At 37.8% G+C, this 19287-nt stretch overlaps 1 long non-coding RNA gene across 1 annotated transcript; it reads left to right on the forward strand.

The window, feature by feature from the left end:
• Positions 1 to 5416: 5416 nt before the first annotated feature.
• LOC308072226 lies at positions 5417 to 19251 on the forward strand. Its single transcript, XR_013931587.1, has 2 exons — positions 5417 to 13547; positions 14448 to 19251. It is a non-coding gene; the product is annotated as an uncharacterized lncRNA (long non-coding RNA).
• Positions 19252 to 19287: the final 36 nt, after the last annotated feature.

A 19287-nucleotide genomic window follows, 5' to 3' on the forward strand; every position in this document is an offset into this window, starting at 1 on the left:
AAATCTGTTTTATATTTTATTCCTTGGGACTTTTGGTTTCAGATATGGCTGCAAAATGTTTAAGAAGCATTACAATTGTCCACAAAACTAAAATTTCTTCCACCTGTATGGTACATTTTCAAAACAACTAGATACCACTTATATCTACAGACTTTAACTTCTAGGTGTTTTCTACTTAAGAGCTTTATAATGTTTTTAAGCTTAACAGTGCTTCCCACTTCTTATAGATTGAGAAACTTAATTACTAAGAAGTCTCTTCCAAATTTTTTATCCAAACTTGGACACTAGCAGGCTTATATGAGACTTTTCTCAACAAGAAATTGTAATATTGAAGTAGCTGGTGGTGGAACTGGAAAATAATTATTTAGGGTGGAAATAATAGAATGGAAAGATGTGATTATACTAGAATAACTTGCTAGTCAATTCAGTGTTATTACTAAGCTTGTTACAAGAATGTTTGGATACTTTATCTTCTCATAGTAAAATAGATATATAACTTGTAACCATGAAAAACAAGTTATACATCTACATATAAATAATTTCCTCTTTTGACAGAAACCTTTACTGCAAAAAGATAGTGGGAAGTATAAATATATTGTCTTCAACAAAACAGGAACAACTTTAAAGCTCCCTACAACCCATATGATTTACAGGCTGTCTCTATGAATACAGCCATGCGAAACAAAGAATATTGGACTGTTACAGCTTCATTTGTGTCTAAGATAACATAGCATACAGTGCACAGAACAACATGAACCCAGACATTTCTGCAGGAAGAACAATTCGCTTTTCATTTATTATCATGTCACATTCTCATTGCAATTATTACCTTCTTTGCTTAAGAGCTTACTGGTCCCTTCTAAGGACAAGTCCTCTGTTGGCTTTGAGCTGAACATAGCTCATCCTTTTGCTCAGGTGTTTAGCTCAAGACTAGGTGTATCAGAAGACGGGTAACTTAAAACTTAGCATCCAGTAATCCACTATCTGCATTTCTGGGCATAGTAATGCACGACAGGGAATACACTCACATCCTGCATGTTCTGATCTCAGACAAGGGTATATACCCTCTGCTGACAGTTGTGTGTGTAAATTGGTTATATTCGTGACTTATCTTTGCTTTTTCTGTTCCTCTACTCTGCACTGTAAATAGATAAGCCCTTAGTGTCTTATTGATTAGTCTTTGTTTAGTCTTGACAGCGTTTTCTTTTAAAAAAAATGAAAGACCAAAGTTTGTTCTCTACCTCATTCTGAGATTTTGCGACTGGTTTAAGCCTGTGCAGGGCTGCCGAGAGCTTGGCTCCAAGCCACCCTCTCCATTGCGTTGGCAGTGGAGATTTCATGGCCAGTATGTTGGGTTGTCTTAATAACTGAGCTGAAAATGAATGAAAATACTTCGTATGTGTATTTATCTGCTTGCCAGGTTAATTTGCAGTCAGATTAGAGAGCTAATCCATATCACTGGGAGCACAGAGCACTGATATTCCTAAAAGAAGCACTAAAAATAATACCTTTTAAGAATATGAGCACCACATTGCATGATGTTTCATCAGTTCTTAAATGTCTTTGAAGACAACTTAACTTTGAAGCCCTTTTTCTCTTCAGCATCAGTAAATTTTAGAACTAGTATGACACTAAACTTGCACAGAAGAAGTGATAATTGTGTAATTTACATAATTGGATTGTTGCTGGATGCTGAAGTGAAATTTTTTGTCGTATGTATGAGATACTTGATTTGAATGTCAGAAAATTACAGACATAGCTTAGAAACTGATGCAATACTGTTGTTAAAATGGGGAAAATGTATTTTCTACCAGTGGAGGTACTAAGCTTCTATAAAAACAGATTGGAAGAAAAGAATAAATGTTGGGAACCTGACTGAGGAAAAAAGGCTACAACCTTATTCCTTTGCTGTCAGAATGCTTGCTGTAGTATGGAAATTTGAAGTACAGCCTTGATTTAAATACAAAATACAAGGTGATTTGTTCCAAAATATCTGTAAAAAAAGATCTACTACTTGCTTTGGCTAAATCACGGAATGACTCATTCAAACCAACTAAATAGTGCATAATAGCCAGTCTTCTATCTCTTATACTCCCATGAAAGATTAAAGATTTCTGAAGGAATGAAGATTTCTACAAAAGTACATCTGCCATTGCCACTTTACTGTAGTCTTGCCAGTCAGACTCCAGTCCACAATTTGAAAGGGAAATATGCTAATTTACAATTGTTTATTTTTATATCCTTTCACACAGCTGTGAACATTCTCTTTGGAGAATGAAAATCTCTTTGCTTACCCTGTTGTTTATTTGGTTCTAAGATGCTCTTTGCCTACCTGAAAGATATGGCAGAGGTTCAAGAAAAGGTTTTTTGGAGTTTGCTGCCAGAAGGTGTTATGGTGACCACTCTGGGTGGGTATATCTGCCCGCATTGTACTGGAAATCTTTCCACAAATCTGATTCTCTTTTCCTCTAATTCAGTGTTGCATCATGTAGTGATGGGAGGGAATTGATATCCCATAGTTCTACTTGCTAACAGTAAGTAAGTACATTCAGATTTCTCCTTCTTACATCCTTTCTGTGACATAAGTCATTTTTATACAATAAAGGTATTCAGTAAGCCTAAATAAATGGATCTTATAATGTACTACTAAGCGGCTTTCCTAAATAGGGAGAGACTCAGACATCTGCCCATGTACTTTCCTGAATAGTGTGTATGTGCAATAATGACATATTTTGAATGACAGAAACATCTTAATATTTAAAATTAAAAAAGCATGTAGTAACTGTAAGCTTATTCAAATAAACAAAAATTGCATTGGTAGACAAAATAAAACATAGTCAATTTTGCCTCCACTGAGGTCATCAATAGTCATGCTTTTTGTCTTTGATAACAAAAATTTGGTAATGCTTGTCAACTTCTTTTTAAAAAGGACTTGTAATTTTTTTCTTACTTCTTTCCGTAGTTTTCTGCAGGCCATAAATTAGGAAAAATGGAAATAACACCAGTTCCACAATGGCTACGTGAAAGACAGTTGTATTATAAGTTACTCAATTTGAACTTCTTTTCCAAATTCAGGTAAGGAAATAAAAAAAAAAATTGAAGGTAACTGATTATAATAATAATTTTTGATATCTTTGCACATAAAATGCCAACTTAACACAGCGTTAATTCCTGCATAGGCATTCAGGAATTACAATAGCTAAAGTCTGCTCAAAATGTTTTTGTTCTTATGTGTAAATCATTAAAGGAACTAATCATCCTCTCTTTTTTCTTATATTTTGTTTCTTTTTGTTTATTTAACAGTAAGTTAAAGTGAGAATACCTCTAGCAATATCTTTCTATGCACTAAATTTTAGGAGGCAAGTTAATTCTTCCTTTTGTTCTCTTTCTATTTATGTAGACCGTATGAAATAGCTAGTACTGTTCACCTTATATAGGATGCATTCAAGCAAATTATGTAGATTAAAACAGAAGAAAATATCTAGTGGTGAAATTGTCACATTATTCTGGATGGCTGTTTTGGAAACGTCAGTAAAAACGTGATAATTGACTTTTAACCTCTTGCTTAGGCAAATATTAAACAACAAATATTATACATCTATCTCCTACACATTTGTTTTGGTATTTTATTTTTATTATTTTTTAGTGGGAGATGCTTGTTTCTGGTTTATTTTTGGCTTTCATCTATAGAATATTGCTGGAAGTAATAAGAGTAACTGGAGGAGCTGGCAGCCATCGTGCAGCAGGAAGACTGACACAGTCGCCATGACGGAAATGTGGTGGGATAACTCACATGACTGGAGTGCTGCGATGGATGGTTCAAACTCTTCAGAAGGGATTGGCAGGGAAGGAGGGGTGGTGGAGTAGCTCTGTATGATAGGGAGTGTTTTGAGAGCTGAGTGATGGCAACAAGGTTGAATGTTTACAGGTAAAGATCAGGAGAAAGGCCAACAAGGCAGATAGCCTGGTGGGACTCTGCTACAGACCACCCAACCAGGATGAAGAAGCAGATGAAATATTCTACAAGCAGCTGGGAGAAGTCTTAAGACTGCTAGCCCTTGTTCTCGTAGGGGACTTCAACTTACTGGATGTCCGCTGGAAATACAATGCAGCGGAGAGGAAACAGCTTAGGAGGTTCCTGAAGTGTGTGGAAGAGAACTGCCTGACACAGCCAGTGAGGGAGCCAGCCTGAGAAGATGCCTCACTGGGCCTGCTGTTTACAAACAGGGAAGGACTGGTGGGTGATGTGGTGGTCAGAGGACGTCTTGGGCACAGCAATCATAAGATGATAGTTTTTGATTTTTGGAGAAGCGTCAGCAAAACTTCTGCCTTGGACTTCTGGAGGGCAGACTTTGGCCTGTTTAGGAGCCTGGTTGACAGAGTGCCTTGGGAGGCAGCCCTGAAGGGCCCAGGGCTCCAGGCAGGCTGGGCGTTCTTCAAGAAGGAAGTCTTAAAGGTGCAGGAGCCGGCTGTCCCCACGTGCCGAAAGACGAGCTGGCAGGGAAGAAGACCGGCCTGGCTGAACAGAGCTTTGGCTGGAGCTCAGGGGGAAAAGGAGAGTTTGTCACCTTTGGAAGAAGGTGCAAGCAGCTCTGGAGGACTGTAAGGATGTGGTGAGGTTATGCAGGGAGAAGATTAGAGAGGCGAAAGCCCAGCTAGAATGCAGGCTTGCCACTGCTGTAAAAGATAACAAAACCTGTTTTTACAAATACATTGGAAACAAAAGAAGGGCCAAGGACAATCTCCATCCTTTATTGGACATGACAGGGAACACTCCCACAAAGGATGAGGAAAAGGCTGAGGTACTTAGTGCCACCTTTGTCTCAGTCTTTAATAGCAAAACTAGTTACCCTCAAGGTACTCAGCCCCCTGAGCTGGAAGACAAGGATGATGAGGAGAAGAATGAAGTTGCCACAGTCCAGGAGGAGATGGTCAGTGACCTGCTGCTCCACTTGGACATGTACAATTCTGTGGGGCTAGACGGGATCCACCCGAGGGCACCGAGGGAGCTGGCGGAGTTGCTCGCCGAGCCGCTCTCCATCATGTGCCAGCAGCCCTGGCTCACCGGGGAGGGCCCCGCAGATGGAGGTTGTCCAGTGTGATGTTCCTCTACAAGGAGGGAGGAAAAAGGATCTTGGAAACGGCATCCCTGGGCAGGAGCGGCTGGGAGCTGCCCAGTGGGAAAGGGCCGGAGGGGCTGGCTGGCGGCCGGCTGGGTGGGAGCCCCCAGCTTTCCCGGGGGGCTGCGAAGGCCAGCAGGACGTGGCTAGTGTCAGAGCCAGCGTGGCCAGCAGGCCCGGGGCAGCGGTTGTGCCCCCATGCCCGGCACCGGTGCGGCCACCCCTCGAATGCTGGGCTCGGTGCTGGGCCCCTCACGGCCAGAGGGACGCTGAGGGGCTGGAGCGTGGCCGGGGCTGGGGCACAAGTCTCAGGTTGCTCCTGGGAGGTGTCGTTTGGATATTAGGAAAAATTTCTTCACTGAAAGGGTGGTCAAACACTGGAACAAGCTGCCCAGGGAGGTGGTGGAATCAGCATCCCTGGAAGTGTTTGAAAAACATGTAGATGTGGTGCTTAGGGACATGGTTTAGTGGTGGACTTCGCGATCCTGGGTTAATGGTTGGACTTGATGATCTTAAAGGTCTTTTCCAACCTAAATGATCCTATGATTTTAAGTGATTCAGTATTGGCACTTGACCATGTGTCTCATGTTGGATTTGTGCATGGAAGTTTTTTTGTATGTGCATTAATCATCACAATGATGCCATCACAAATTTCACATAATTTTCGAATTGTATTTTATGTTTGGCAGTGCCACATTCCACATATAAAAATTAACCACCAAAGTAATGATGATCTGATTTCATTACATTGCTCCACAAAATTCTGGTAACAGTTGTAGTTATTACTGAGTTTATGTGTATATATGTCAATTAAAGAATTAAAGAGGCTGCGATGGGAATGTTTAGAAGATGGATAAGCCAATTTTAAACTTTTAAACAAAATTTTGCTGGACTGACATTCTATAACTATGTACTTCATAGTAATGCTTAGTTTATATCCATTATCAGTCATTATCACTCCATAGTCAGCTAATCTCTATCAGTCAGTCTCTGATTATGTTACTTACGTTTAAGAAAAGAAACATAATTAGTCGGTGATTATGCGGCAGCAGGAGCTGATGCGGTGTATGGCTGTATGGCACGGTTCTTGATTGCCTTGGCACTGAGGTTGAGGAGATGAGACTCAAAACTTGTCTACCAAGGGAAGCTGAAAGGATAATGAATGTGTTGCACTTCTCCCCACCCAAACACATTGGGGATTCTACCCATTTATGAATGTATTGTGTTTATAATTGTTTCTAGACAATTGGCCTTTGCCCCTGGGCTAGTTGTTGCAGAAGCCTAATGAGTACTTTCCCAGGCTGCAGCAGTTGCATCATCCTGTAGCTTGGCTGGGTTGGGTGGTGTTGGTTGGTTTGTTTCTGTGTTGTTTTTCCTTAGCTGCTGTTTCTTTTATAAAGCAAAGTAATATTTGCCCATCTTTGGGGTTGCGTTTTATCACCGCCCAGTAACTGGGTTCTAGGACCCTTTGCTTTCAACCCGTCATTGTCTTTTTAAGGCTTTTACTGTTATCCTGTGCTTAACTTGCATCCCAACAAGAAATGTTTCATACCAAGGTCCAGTTTACACAGGAAATTCTCAGAACAAGTTGGTAATAAGCCTAACTGGCCAGGACTGGTACTTGGTGCAGTTAACATAAGGCAACGTTAGCTAAAGCTTCTGGGTTATCATTGGCAGTGGAAATACTATTTTTACTGGGCACAAAAATGCTTATGCAGTTATGGTACATTAAGGATGCTTCTGTTTGGGTTTAAAACAAGTTAATATTAATGTTTGCTTAGTGTACATTTTGTGGCCAGCTTTGGCTGTACTTTTCATACATCTGTCAAGATAAATGAAGAGGTGTGGGGGCAATGTTTGGGAGCAGGTTTATAAAGTGGAAATTGGCTAAATAGATCTGCATCTGTCTCCCAACAGCGTAAGTGCTGTTAATGAGCTGTTGCTACAGCAGGTGTGACAATCTGTAAAATGTACATGCATAAATAATTATTTTTGTTACTTCTAGAATGAAGAGATACTTTCTAGTCTGGAAAATTGACGTTAGAAGAAGCGAGATGAACGAGACCAAGTCAGTTTGAATGTAAGTTTTTCATGGGAAAAGAATTAAAGAATATTTAATCTCCTGCTGTACACTTTATCAATTTGTATCTTATTTTCCTTAAATACTTCAGAAATTGACAAAGACCATTATACAAATGCCAGATTACCTGTTGATAACAGCATGGAAGACTTACTCTAATAAAATTTTTATGTTACTTTTATCTTGCTTGTGAAGGAGCCTGGAATTTTAATCTGGAGAAATCTGAGCTTTAATTTGATGTTTGTTTAGTACCAAGCACAGTGGGATTCCGCTTTATGACTAGGGATTTTTGCTATAAATGGAATGAAAATAAGAATTAATACACTGTTGTTTTGTTAAATGAGAATGGTTGCACCAAGTCCAGGCTGAATATGGGCTGAATGAGAAGATGGAATTCAGTCTGTATGTTGAGGTGAGTAAACAAAATCCCATCACAGTTCATCTATTCTCCATAAGGCCATCATTTATTGACATGTAAATAATATTCATATTGTGTAGGTTTGATGATGAAAAAGACATTAACTCTTCACAAGAGATTTTTTTCGCCCCCTTTTATGGAAAAACGTTTTTAATTAGCTCTCCTGTATGGAAGAGATTTCTTTCTGGGGTTTCAAATAATCTAAATTATTAGTGTTGTGCTGAGAGCATATGGATTAGATCTTTCATTTTTACCTAGGGGTAAGGAACTGGGAAAAGTTGATGGCCTTTTGCTTCCATTTGAACAGTCAAGTGGAAAAGGCTTAAACTGTCAGGTAGTCCTTTGTCTGTCTAATTTTAAAGTTACTGAAATAAGAAAGGTGTTCAAGTAAACAGGGTTTTTAAATGCATAAAATCTGAAAACTGTCATTTATAGAATGTGTCATTAAAAATAATATATGATGAGTCAGGTTCTGAAAAAAAGTCATGTTTTCTCTTTGCCTGGCATTAGTCAGAGACACTTTCATTAATTCATACATTAATGCCTAACAGATACATAGCACTTTCCCTAAAAGCAGATTTTTTGTAGGTGGCAAGTTTATCAAAATTCAGTTAGGGCACTTTAAATGACCTGACTGTAGAATATTTTTGGTATGTTATGTCAAAATCAGATTTGTGTTTTGAAATGCTTTTGTCCTAAAATCATACGACCTTAAACTGTAACCCTCTTATAAACTAGGTAGTAGTTCTGATGCTCTCCACACTTAAGCTTTTGAACAAATCTGTGGGGGAACTGTTCCTCTAAATAAAGATGGTGAAAGAGAGTGTAGTCCCTATAGAGTCCATAAATTCATTTTGTAGAGGTTTTGGGTTTGGTTTTATTTCTCAGTATGTTGCTGCTCACATAAAGTTATTGGACCTTCATATAGGTAGGTTAAGGCAGGACACTTTTTCAAAAGGAAATCACAGAAGGACTTTTAATGCTATGTTGACTACACAGCCTGTTTATGCAGCTGTTTTTTCCTAAAATTATTTAGATCTCTCTATGTTAAGAAAAGCAATTGAAATGTTATTTTGTTGGATTTGTTCAAATTCTTTATATTTCTTAAACATCATGTTAGAGCAAAGCTCTTTGACATTTATTCATGCAATAAATACATTTGGTTATGCTATTCCTTATTTTAAAGTTATTAAAAAGAACACTCCAAACAGACAGTGAAATGCTAACACATTTGAACTGCACATTGACGGTTTGCTGTCTTTCCTGTCTTCTACACAAAGGCATGCCCATCGCTTCTCACAAATCACAAGAACACAAGAAACCTCAGAGTGTTATGTTTTGATTTCGAGACCATATAATGGCTCTGTTGTCAAAAACAAGAGATTGTGGTCTTAGCACACTTATACATTTATTCTGCCCGTTATAGCACTCCTTTTTGTTGTGTATTCCCCCACATAACTTGAACATAAGATTTTGTTATCAGGAGCATCTGCTGAAGAGACACCCTCCCTTCTAATATCCCAGTGCTATCAGCCAAAGGCATAAAACTCAGCACTACTTCTCATCACCTTACAAGTACTTAGTGTGACGTATTTTAATGGTGTTATTATGGAGGAGATGTCTGTTAGATAAAACTAACTGGAATCACTTTAGTCGTCCTAAATTCTCAGGTTTTGGATTCCTCATGGTTTCAGTTGTTTATGCATTGAACAATTGGTTATGTTAATCCAGAAAAACTGTGTAAGATTTAGATAAATTATTTTCAAAAGGTAGAGAGAGTTTAAAGGAATCTTATGTAAAATAAAAAGAAAACAAATATTCTAGAAGAATTAGCAGCTCTCTGGACTTGCTAGAGTAGAACATAAGATTATGTCTCAAGGAAAAAATGCTATATCTAGTTGTTCAAGGATTTTCACAAGTATTAAAAACCGGTTGTCACCTTTTTTAAAAAAATGAAAGCTTTAGACAGCAAATGATATCAGGAATGTCAGAACCAAAGCAACTCCAAACCATCTCCCTTGATGCCCTTTAGATTCAACGTCCATAAATGTTATACAGCCTGACTGACCTGAAGAGTAGCTCAACAAGGACCCATTCAGCAGCTAATGATAAAAGCCACCAGGACATCATTTGGTATCTGAGTGCTCACTTGCTACTGACTACGGTTCTTGCAAACGTGGTGAGTGGTCTAAGCCTTGCTAGTTCCATTGTTATTACTAGATGTTCTTATTTGCAGTAACTGCTCCAGTACTTTCCTATGACATCCGTAATTTGTCGCTGTTCCCTTGTAGTATCACAATCAACCACTTTCTGCTTGGCCTGAGGACTTACTAATGAGCATCAGCAATATTTTTTTTTTTATGGTATCAGTGCTAAGCTCTCTTGTGCTCTTATCTAAAATTATTTGTAGCCTGGTAACACAGTGTTGGTGTTAATCCTTTTAGGGCACGAGGGCAACTCCCCAGCTTGCAAGAACTATGTCAATAACAAAAACTAGATCCTGACCCTGTTCTTCTTCCTTGCCAGCCAAGAGGGACTGATCTAGAAGGAGTGTAATTCAGATGAATAAATGCAAGAAAGCTGTCTTCAGAGCAGTTCTGCATATTTGCAAGGCTAGTATAATAACACCTGCTCTGGAAGTATGCGTTGTGGATAGTCTTTAACTAATGGATGTTACTTTCACTTCTAGTTAAGGATAACTAGATCATCCGTTAATGGGAACTTAACCAGACATTGCCATGTTACTATGACAACCCCCTTTCTTCAGAAAGAGAGGACAGCTACTTTCAGATTTCAGAAAGAGCATGCACAAATAAGAGGAAAGTCCTACAAGTAAAAATAAAAACTCAAATAATAAGAGTTCTTTAGTAAAAGAAAGTGCTAATAAGAAAAAAACAGTACAAATAGAAATATCAAATTGTTTTATATGATTTTATCAATCGGGATTCTTCTAAGTTTTCCCTTTAAAAATTTTCATAATATTTGAAGGTGAAATTAAGATTTGTTACCACAGAGAAGGTTAACTTCTGTCAAATTTTTTTTTTTTTCCTGCATGCAAAAAACCAAAATCTGGCATTTCAGTCAATGAAGTTGTTCAGACCTTTCTGACACCATTTTTCTGGAATGTCAGCAAAGATGAAAATAAAACTAACATAAATCAGCTGCTATTTTCTTAAGAATTATGTTTAAGTTCTGCATGACTTAATGTTGACTTGTTAACTGGATTAGCTATAGAAATTTTACAAGCTTGATCAATTTAAATCTGTTTTCAGCTATCGTATGAAACAATTTTGGAAGTTGCTCTTCCAAATAAAAAGTTAATCTAATAAATTAACCTGTTGTGTCACATAAGATTTATTGCATTTTTATTATTTATTGGAATGGAATCAATAGTTCATCTTCAGAAAGCTGCTGGTACCTGACTCATGTTGCATTGTACATTTCTAGGCATGGATGCAGGCATTGCAGGTACCTAGACATCTGGACAGCTGCTTCTTGCAGAAAATGGATCTAGAAATGTTTCTGCTTTCTGGGGGGGAGTGCTAAGATTGGCTGTAAGGGTTCATCTTGTTTCCCTGCTGGATCTCAGTGTTATTTGGTCAGACTTGAGAGCCTGTTTTAATTATGCCCCCTAATAATTTAATTATCAGCCTCCCCAAAGTCTGCTGTGCTTTTTGGACCCTAAAATTCCAAGATCTGTAGACATGATCCAGGTAATCCTGTTCTGCTCCATCAGGTCACCTTTGCCAAAACTTGTATAAAAATTTTCAAAGAAAAGGGTTTTGACTATATTATTTCTATCACAGGGGAATTTCCAAGTGTCAGCTGAGGTTAGGAACATAAATCCTTTGCTTGCCACAGCCATCTTGTCTGGTGTAAATGACTGGAATGAGAATAAGAAACTCCTCTTGTATAATCATTTGAAAATGTCAGCACTAGGCAGTACTTTTCAGCTTACTACTGTGTTCAAGGAGATCTCTAGAAAAGGTACAAAATTCTGAGCTAATAGCTTATGCAGCAGAAAGAAAACTTTGAAGTGTCTGACCATGAGAAATATATACATCTCCCATAACTTTTCTTGATGATGAACTTTTTTATGTTGCTAGTAATGGGACCTCAAGCATGGACATTAGAGCTATGTTTTACAATTACCGATTTTTGTGCTGTTTTTTTCTAAAGTGTGACACATCTTTTTGAAAGTCAAATTTTTAAACAATTGCATATGGAGAAAAGAACAGTGCTTTCATCAAAATTAAAAATCAAATTACTGTTAAAGATTACAATTAAATCTTTATTTGCATCTTGCTCCTTTGCAGAATGTTTATTTGACCATACAGTTGTGCATGTATGATGATTTGATGTAAATATGCTAGAGCTTACTTGAGCCATATGGGAAGAGGAAGCACTGTCTAACTAAAATTAATAACTTGTTTGCAAAGAGTAATACAATTTGATTTGTTATGGGTTTTTTCCTATTAAAATATAGATTCTATTTACAGGCCTACGTTAGCAGTCCTAGTTATACTAGATAACCTTTTCCACCTCCAACAGTTATTCATCTTTGCCTTTTGACAGCTGTAGCCCATGAGATGAGGGAAAATACTTCTGGCAAAAATGCTAAAATAAGACATTCAGAAAAGTTTGACTTTGCAGCCTGTTCTTCTAAATAATATTTGCATATTGTGAATTGTACACAGGATGGTTAACAGCAACATGGTTAACTGGGACAGAGCACAACCTTTCTGTCTTCAGGTCCTGGCACATGTGTCCATTCTAACCACAGGTGCCTTTGTACTGTTTGAGAAAAGAGTTTTCTCAAGTCTCTGCAGTGTGCAGCTGGTGAGCTCTGGCAGTTCCTACAAATATATTGGAGAGAAGACTTGCTCCAGATTTGCACTACCCAGCAGCAAAGTGGATAACAGAGCTCTTAGACAAAGCCATCAATGCCTTGGTCCTTCCTTTTGTGCTCACAGCCATCCAGTGGGAGGTTGTGTGCTGGTATGTTCTGGCTTTGGAAATAGTATCCCTTCTCCAGAAGAGGATGAGTTTAGGTCTTCTTGGACACACAAAGCTGGCTGTCTTGTAAACTGTGCAACATATTTCACAGGCTACCTACTGTAACTCTGTGCCAAGAGGCTGGATGGCAGATATCGGATCTCTGTGAAAATTACTGATTTTTCTTTTCCTGTGCTTTCCCCTCACTTTGGTTAGTAATTGCAGCAAAGGAAAGGTCAACGTCACCTGAGAATGACTCAGGCAATGAAATGCACTGGGTTTATTCTTTTGATTTCTTAAGTTCAGACTCACAAGTTATCAAAAGCTTTTTGTCAGATCTGAATTTAATGTCATGACATTTTAAGGTCATACCATTGACCTCCAGAGACAGCTCTCCTAACTTTCTTTTCAAACTCCCTTTCAGGCTGTGATTGATGCTGATTACAGCCTCTTGTGTCTTGGAGGTAACAGCTGCATACCTGGCAAGTCTGGCTGGCTCTCCCAGGGTTCTTGAAAAACTGCAGACTGTTCTTGTCCTTTCTAAGGGACTGAGTTTTTTCAGTGACAAAACAAATCAAATGATCCTGTTTAAGTAATTGCAAGCCGCTTACCCTGAACTATTTCCTGCTGTTCGTGTCCTCACACTCAGATGTCTGCAATACCTTTTGTTTCTGGCACCTCTGCCATCACAACCCTCTTACCATGAGAAACTTCAAGGAGAAAGCAAAATGAAAGCCACCATGTTTTGGCTTCTTCTGCCTTAGTTAATTTTCACCTTTCTCTTTCCCTGTCTCAAGGTGTGATTATTGCCATTATCTTCTGTGCCTCATAAATGCAGTGGTTTCTCCAAGAGACCTTGTCACTCTACAGTACTGGAGAGACCCTCTCAATTTATGCATTGCTATGTCTTCCCAGCCCTCTCTTGCTCATCCAGGTCAGTGTTGATTGATCCCTTGGTCTTTAAATTGGGTGCCACACAGGCAGCTTGAGAACCCAGGACACACGGGAAATAGAGGAGAGGACCCTTAATATCCAGTACCCTTAATATTATTAATGTCTCTTCCCCAGCTCAGAACACTGAGAATTCAACCGATGAGTCATGACTGCTGTCATACTGCTATAGCTTAAATGAAGAAGGATTGCTCTCGACTTAAAGTTGTTGGTTTGTTGGGTGATGTTTCAATTTTAAACTCTCAATAGCCTGCTTCACCAGCAGCACGGAGCACATTGACAAGCAGCCTGAGCTCATTTCAGTTCATTAGCAGAAAATAAGGGAGGATGTTTCTTGGGATATTTTTTTCAAAAACAATTGTATTTTCAGGGATGGCTCCTTCCATGAGATATGCTAACATAGAGAGGAAGACTCAGCATTATAACTTAATAATTTATGTCTGTAATATTATAGCTAATGATCTTGGATCCTAACAAGTCTCATGCATAAATGGAAATGTTTACTGACAGTAGAAAGCAATTCACTAGATATAATGAGCTGGGTAGAGTGAAATAACTTCTTTTGATATTGTTCTACCAAATCTAAGTCCATGCTTTAGATCTTGATTCCTCTCATATGAGACCCCAGCTTGGGCTGGAAGAACTTATATTGTCCTTGAGCTTGGACTGTGTTTAGTTAGCAAAAACCTCTCCCTACTAGTACTCTAGTAAGATTGTAATATCCTCTTTTCTTCTCCGTTCCAGTTTTCTTCAGCCACATTAGGATTTGCATGGATGTTTCCTTTCACCAAATATCTTATTGTGAAGTAGTTCTTTATGTCCTTTTTTAATTCTCCTAGTAAGGTGTTAATTATTACAGCTTTTTTTTTTCCTTTTCCTCCAGACTTCACAATTTCAGGGTGGAGAAATCATTGCACAATGTGAAGATCAAGAGGAGTTTGTAATTTTACATCCAAGGTGAAATCTTTCAGGTGCTGCCCCAAATCTTTTAATTGCTAAAGATCCAAGCTATGTTTGTAAAAGAGCTGTTATTAATACAGACAAAAGTCTGTTTTATGTACTACTACTTATATCATGATCTATTTCCAAATAATCACCCCACAGAGTTGAAGCTGTATCAGCATTCTTGCCCAAGAATCGTCCTTTCCTGAGTATATTCAGAGGAACCATTTGGATTTCCGCTCCCCTCAAGTAGTAAGTATGTTTTACAGAGTTAACACTGTATTGGGCGAAAAGGTGTCAAGGTTTGTGTTTGTATGAAGAGCTTCAAGATCTTCCTGTAGTCTAGTGTGCCTTTATGGCATTTGGTATCACCTAAATATAGATTAAATATATGTAATATAATAAATAATAATATGTAGAGTATTACTCAGAGTAGGGAAAGTTATTGTCAATAGCTGGAGTTCTTAAAGATACAGTCCTACACTTCATCCCTCCTTCCCTTCTGTTTTGCAGGTCAGTTTTTCTCTTAACCTCTGTGCTCAGAGTAACTTAATATCAAGAAGTTAAGATAACTCTGAGCTGTATCAAACATGTCAAGGTGGCGGAAAGGGCTTGGATGTGCCCTTATATTAATACCAGGACAAAAAGCCTTTTGGATCCAAATGCTGCCTGTGTTCCACCATCCTTCAAAATTAGAGCACCCAAAAGGAGTACGTATGGTAAACTCAGGGTATTGATAAAAAGAGGTTTCATGTTTTAAATATCCTGTATTTTATACCTTGCCTGTATGTTTAATTTGCAAGCTCTCTCATAATGCTCCACCGCTGAGTACTGCCATTTAGCTGAGCACCCTAGGTCAGGCTGACGCCATCATGACTGCAAGAAGCAAGCAAGCAACAGACCCTGCTTGTAGTCATCATAGCTGCCCGTAAGTAATTATGGAAAAAATGTCAGTCATTTGATGAAATAAATTGACTTGAGTTTAGCTCATTTCTGCTGCTTTTCCTCCTCTGTCCACAATGATGTAGCCAAAATCTGTAACTGTACATGCTTAAGAAGTTTTGCTGAGATAAAATTGGAAACACCAGGCATCTCACAAATATCTCAAGACCAGCTTCTTTGGCTTTATGTATACTTATTAGAAACTTACTCCACAGATAGATGCACGTTGTGGAAATTTTTGTTTTTCTTAGAGTTGGAAGAAATTTAACAGAAACTGATGGTTGAATATGAAACTAATAACCCATTACAAGGAGCAGATAACTATATTCATATTCTTGGGCACTACGTTTGAGCTACTACTGTAATCTACAACTCTTCTTTTCAGGCATGTTGGAAACCTCTACTTATAGAAAATACTTTTGAGACAAAAAGATCTTAAAATTATAGGTAGATGTGCTTCTACCTGAAGAACAAATCCTACAATCTTCTAAGGCCCCTTCCACCTACTGCAGTTTTTGAGAATGGTTATGTCCTTTCTGTCAGTGATGACAGTGTTAAAATTACTGATTTGCAGACCTACGATAGACTTGATTTAGCAGTTCAATAGCTCTCTTTTTGTCCTTTTTTACAGCTTTATTCAAACACTGAGTCCAAAATTAAGAAAATTTATAATAAAGTTTGCTATAACATTTACTACCAGTAAAAATAATAGTTAGAAGGAAACATGTATTTCAGCAAATATGTTAATAGACTTTGGCTCCAATAGTAAGCTTCTATAGACAATAGTAAAACAAAACTGAAAAAGTCTGATTGTGACTGTAATACCACATACACTAAATTTAAAGCTTGAATTCTCTTGTCAAGCAGGAAATCCAGCAGAAGGGTTTCATTTGCTTTTTTAAAAGCTTTTTCTGACAAGTGTATTTTTAAATTAAAGTCCTTAAACCTTTAAAATGCACGTTTTTTTCTTTTCACAGAGATAAATACGACATCTTTATTTTATGATGTTTCTCATCTCTCTTAGGACTTGACATTCAATTTAAAACAGCATTAGAAAAAAGTGTTTTTCTGTAGAAGCAGCGTTCCAAAGGCATGCTTTTCTCTAGAAGTAGCTTTATAAAAGCATGTTTTTCTGTACCTTCTTTTAGCTATCAAATAAGTGATTGGTAGAATAGAAATTTTTAGTAAGGGGGAATTATCTGTATCCTACTTGTAATACCCAAAAGACTGATGTCTTATAGACAGATTCTGCTGCTTGTGAGCTTTTAGTGTCTATCACATATATTTGTGATACGGGGGGGGTGTGTATTCAAATATTTACACAGTGTATGTGTATATACAAATATAAAATTTACCATTGAGAGTTAGAATGATGTTTGAAGTGGGATTTCTTTCTCTAGCCAGTACTTTTACAGTTAGTAGATATGCAATCATTTTTGCAGTAAGAATGTAAGCTTTTCTTGTTTTAAACTAAAATTTATTATTTTAAAGGTAAAAGGCAGACAAGACACTAAGGTGGTAAGAGACGTCAAGATTCTAGTCTTGGGTAAAATTAGTGATGTAATGGGATTTTCAGGTTTTTGTACTTCTGTACTTTCTCTGCAAGGTGTCATTTTACTCTGACAAATACATGCATCTGGTTTTTTTTAATTTAATAATATCTTTTGCTGCTACATTTTTACACTTTCAGACTCTGTGTTCACATTGCTAGGTTGAGCATAACTATCACCAAAGTCGCAAAGATGAAATGTAGAAGTAGTCATCCCAGAAGTAGCACGAGACAACATGGTCACTCAAGGACATATATCTGTCTTGCAGTTCTCGTCATGCTTTTTCTTTACTGTGTAATAATGCAGCAATTTTATTGTTTACTCTCTATAAAAGCAATCTAATATGACCTAAGGGACAGTTAACGTTGTAGCAAAGGGGTAGCATGATTAAAGCTAGATCCCTGCCAATTTCTTCTTCCAATTGCTAGTTTAAACTAAGGAGTAAATATTAATGCAGTGACTTTGAGTAACTGGTGTCTAATTACTTACTGGTGTTTGTTCATGGTCTTTTTGGAATCTTTGACAACAATAAGCATTTACTTCAAAGGAAGCAAGATTAAGCTTAACTATATTTATGTATTTATACAGAGTATAAATGTATTTGAAGATATAATGAAAAATACACAGTCTTTTTCATTAACAGAATCAAAATAATAAGGATGGGAACCCTTCATTATTAAAAGTCTATTAAAAGTTCCAAGAATAGTTACACAGAAGCTTAAAAGTTTGTTTCAAAGAAGTCTGGAAAAGGATGAAACTTACTGTATAAACACAAAAAATGCAGCCATTTCTGTGCATTAGAAGGGTATTGTGAAGAATATCTGATGGTGGTGTTGGAAAAATTAAAGAAATAGTAAACAAGTAAATTCCTTCTAACCGTGGTGATCAGGAGCTGCCTTGCATTTTTAAGATGGGTCTCCATGATGTGATTCTTTAGGAAAGTTTCTGCTGTTGCAGTGAACTCTTATCAGTGAAGGATAAAAATAATTCATTAAGCTTATATTAGTGCCATTAAAATAGGTGAAGTTTAGTTACTGCATTGACTATTTTAACAGCATGTTTTTATGGCATGTGTTGTCCAAGCACCCTTCAGATTAACACCAGGCTGGCATTTGGAATACTGGCTTATGAAGTCCCTTTCCTATCTTTCAAGAGAAACCTCTGGGTTTCTACTGTTTTGTTCCAAATTTCCCAAGATACCAAACAGCTGCATAACTGAGCTTTACCTCCCCCATATTTTGTAGAGTTTTCTCAAAGATACACAGGCTGCTGCAACCTGCTGAGCCTGCAAACTGAAATATTAAATGAAGTCAGCTAACTGACTGTTCAGAGCTGCTTTCAATTTAAGAATGTAAAGACCTACATTTTGTACTTTATTCAGGAAGAAATCAGACTTTGATGTATTTCTGTTCCATTCTAGTTTTGCTGACAGTATACAATGATTTTATGTGGACACAGACAAGACTTGTGCTGCTTGGAATTAATTAGCCTTCCATGCCAATCTATAGGTGGAGGTATGTGTAACAGTTGCTATTAAATCGGGAGGGGTTTTGTCGTAACAATATCTGCTCTCTACTCTGCAGTGAAATCATCTAAGAAAATATATCCTTCTAATTATGGCATTAACTGCCCTTATCTCAAGGATCCTTACTGCCCACTGTTCCGACCTTAGCAACACAGGTATACTTCTTGAGCTGGAGTTGGATCCATAACATCACAGCAAACAGCTAAAGATGTAGCTATCTTCCAGGAACTTGTCTGATTTCTTTGAGAAGACAGTTGTACTTTCTCTTTTCACAGCATCCTGTGGGCAAAGTACATGAGCTCTGTAATCTAATTAACAGTTGTGTAAGAAATGTACTTTTTTGGGGTAGTTTTAACCATGGTATCCAGTGTTGCAGAATGGCTGTGTGATCACGGCCATGACTCCCTTGAAGATCTTTGTGAAACAAAGTTAGCGTAAGTTAGCTGAAGCAGGCCTTGCAGCTATGCTGAGGCATGCTGATAAGGAGGCTGAGAAAAACACACTGACCTTGTGCCTAATGTTGTAAATAACTTTGAGGAATTCGCGTAGACAAGAGAGAAAAAAAAATATGTAGCTAGCTAACCGCAGAAACCGCAAGTAGGAGGACGTATGAAAATGTAACCCTTTAGAGCTTAACCAATCAGCAGATGACTAGTAGGCATAATTAACTGGAACTGTATATAAGACATAATTGTGCCGTAATAAATCGAAGCTTGCTTTATCACTCATATTGAGTTTGCCCGCTTGACTTCCCTCGCTGTCAA

Source organism: Falco punctatus, assembly GCF_963210335.1.
Source record: "Falco punctatus genome assembly, chromosome: 12".
Classification (NCBI taxonomy): Eukaryota; Metazoa; Chordata; class Aves; order Falconiformes; family Falconidae; genus Falco; species Falco punctatus.